This window comes from Eutrema salsugineum, unplaced genomic scaffold (genome assembly GCF_000478725.1).
Source record: "Eutrema salsugineum unplaced genomic scaffold, Eutsalg1_0 scaffold_8, whole genome shotgun sequence".
Classification (NCBI taxonomy): domain Eukaryota; kingdom Viridiplantae; phylum Streptophyta; class Magnoliopsida; order Brassicales; family Brassicaceae; genus Eutrema; species Eutrema salsugineum.
The window spans coordinates 9,829,259-9,832,578 of record NW_006256414.1 but is presented as its reverse complement, the minus strand read 5'-3'; the positions used below and the strand labels follow the sequence as shown (position 1 = coordinate 9,832,578).

Here is a 3,320-nt window from a genome sequence, read left to right as displayed (position 1 = left end):
TAGGAGTTTGAGATTCTCTCTCTTCACTACTCTTTTAGTCGATTGAAGCGCTTTGATGCTCTATGGATGACATGACTCTCTTCTAGTGAATCCTATGAGTCATAGGGAGGGTGAGATACCTTAAATGTCATCCAGAGAGTAGCCAATGGCTCCCCTATGTTTCCTCAACTCTCCTAACAACCGATGCTCTTGGTCCTCTAACAGCATATCATTGATAATGACAGGATAATACTCATTGAGACCTCATAAAGCATACCTGAGCGGAAGAGGTTTGAGTTCCAGCTGAGGTGCCTTTAGACTCATCCCAATCAGCACTGAAGTTGTATTTCTCAAACAGCCTAGCATGCTCCTTCACCTAAGAACCCACGGCCATGACTGCTTGGACTGCTCGTGGGCTTGTGCTTGAGCTTCTGATATCCAAAACTTCAGGGCCACTTTGTACCAGTTCCATAAACGTTGTCTCTGGACCAACTTCTCTAGCATTGTCCAAATACAGCTTGTACCCGTCACTTTCTTCTGCTAAGAACCCATGGTCTCCTTGTTCTTGGGTTAAACCAGCTTGAAGAGGGTCTTCAGTATTCAGTTCCTCAAGCAACTCATCAGCCAGCTGATCCATTGTCTTTACATAGAAGCATTTTCCTTCTATGGTGGGCTTCTTCATCATCTCATTAACATCAAAGTTAAGCTTCTCAGACCCAAGTTGAAGCTCTATGATGCCACCTCTCACATCAAAATAGCTCCTGCTGTGGCCAAGAATGGCCTGCCCAAAATGAGAGGATCAACTGGTTCCTCATCCATCTCCAACACAACAAAATCAGTTGGAACCTCAAAACTACCTATCTTGACAGGCAGATCTTCTAACATCCCAACAGGTAACCTAATTGATCTGTCTGCAAGGACAAGGGAGATCCTAGCAGGTTTGAAGACTCTAAACCCAAGCTTCTTTGCTATGGAGAATGGCATCAAGCTGACAGATTCTCCCAGATCACAAAGGCATCTAGAAAATAGCAGAGGCCCTATGGCACAAGGGAGTGTAAAACTCCCTGGATCAGTCAATTTTCTTGGAATGGACTTTTTTCTGAATGATGGCACTGCATTCATGACTCAATACCACCATGCCTTGAAGCTCTTTAGTCTTGTTCAGAATGGCATCTTTCAAAAGCTTACCCATCTTTGCCATCATTAAAAATGCATCAATGAGAGGCATTGTGAGTCGTGTCTCATTGAGAGCTTTCTCAAATACAGCTCTTGCCTTGTCTACAAGCTGCTTCTTAAATCTCCTTGGAAATGGGAGCTTGGGTTGGTATGGAGGTGGTGGAACATATATCTTTTCTGGTTCAGGTTCCTTTTCCACCTCTTTACTTTTTTCTTTCCTTGATCTTTCAGCAACTTGATCATCTTTTAAGGCTGCCTCCCCCTCAGTTTGATCATTGTCCTCAATGATCACATTGTTGTGCTCAATACCAGGTAGCTCTTTGCCACTCCTCAGTGTGATGGCTTTAGCATATTCCTTGGGGTTGAGTTCAGGCTTACTAGGTAGTTGGCCTTGGTTCCTTGAGCTAGATGCCTGATTGTGCTTCAATACCTTTATGTCCTGCTGCATTGATGGATACTGGTTTGCAAACACTTATTGACCCTGAAGCAGCTGTTGCAGAATCCCAACCATATCTGACCCCATCTGTGGCTGCTGGTGAACAGGTGCTGACTGGAACTGATGTTGAACCGGCGCCTGCTGCTGGAACTGTGGTGGACCAAACCCTGGTGGTGCCTTTGGCTGCTACTGTGAACTGAAACCGGAACCCTGAAATGGTTGCTGTTGCTGACTGAAACCCTGATTCTGAGCAAACTGATTCTTTGGTTGAAAAGACCCTTGAAAGTTGTTCTTGGGAACAAAGTTCTGTGGAGCTTGAGAGGTAGGGTAGACTTTGTCTTGTGGGTTTGCTACATTGGGATTCCTGTAAGAGAGGTTCTGATTGGCATTGCCATACTGATATCTTTGGAACCTCTGATTCCCAATGTAGTTAAGCTCCTCCTGAGTAAGACCGTCTTCACTGATGTTTTCAAAGATTTGAGAAGGTTCCTCATACTCTCCTACAAAGTGCACTGGCTTTTGAGTGGCCAATAACACCTTGTCCAACTTGCTTTCAAGTGTTTTAAAGTCCTTCTCATACCTTTGATCCCTGCTTGAACTCTCACTCCTATTGGCTCTATCAAAGTCTTCTCCATATGTATCATTGCTCTTTGCTAAGTTCTCAACCAGCTCTAAAGCAGCATGAATCTCTTTACCCAGAAAGTTACCATTGGAGGCAGTATCCAGCTGGTTCCTAATCTTGAGAAGAGCCCCTCTATAAAGTGTGCTGAGAAGTGAAGCCTCACTAAACCCATGGTGTGGGAATTGGTTGGTGTAGCTCCTGAATCTCTCATATGCTTCACCAAAACTCTCATTGCTGTGTTGAGTGAAGCTAGAGATTTGGTTTCTCAGTTTAGCTGTTCTGGAGGTGGAGAAGAACTTGGATAGAAATGCCTGCTTGCATTGCTCCCAGGTTTGAATGGAGCCTCTTGGGAGGTTCTTCTCCCATTGGTGAGCTTTGTCACCAAGACTGAAGGGGAATAATCTGAGCTTGTATCTGTCCTCAGAAACTCCATTTATCTTTGTCAAGTCACACACTTTATCAAATTGATCCAAGTGTTCCAAGGAATTTTCCATTGCCAATCCATGGAACTTTGAGTTTTGGACCATATTCAGCAAAGATGCCTTGACTTCAAAAATTGTTGTTTTGCACAGGTGGTGCTTGAATTCCAGCTCCATACTGATGAGCATTGGCCCTGTCATTCTCTCCAACATAGACCTGTGGCTGCTCATATATCCTTTGCTGGTGTTGGAAGGGCTGTTGGTGGTGCACCTGTTGTCTTTGCTGGACATTGGCCTGATGCCTTTGCTGATGAGCTGGAGCTTGTCCCTGGTGGACATAAGCTTGCTGTTGATGCACCTGTTCCTGATGAACATTACCCTGATGTAACCCTTGACCAGCTCCATTACCAGCTGCATTACCAGCTCCATTACCCTGAGCCGGTTGCTCCATGTCAACCACATGCTCTCTTTGATCTTCCATATCAGCCGGATCAATCTGTCTTCCACGCCTATCCCTTCTCCTCCTTGGTACCAAAAGATTAATGTTGTCATTTAAGGGGAAAGGTGGACCACAGCTTCTTGATCTGGACCTGGTGTTCATGCACCTGAAACTCATAACCAGAACTTGAAAGAAAGTAGAAAACATAAAAGAAAATGCTTGATCTCAAGAAATGACACAATCTTAATG

The 3,320-nt window shown here is 44.5% G+C and overlaps 1 non-coding gene across 1 annotated transcript; it reads left to right on the top strand.

The window, feature by feature from the left end:
- Nucleotides 1–2,378: 2,378 nt before the first annotated feature.
- LOC112082712 lies at nt 2,379–2,485 on the top strand. Its single transcript, XR_002897331.1, has one exon. It is a non-coding gene; the product is annotated as a small nucleolar RNA R71 (small nucleolar RNA).
- The last annotated feature ends 835 nt before the right edge of the window (nt 2,486–3,320 follow it).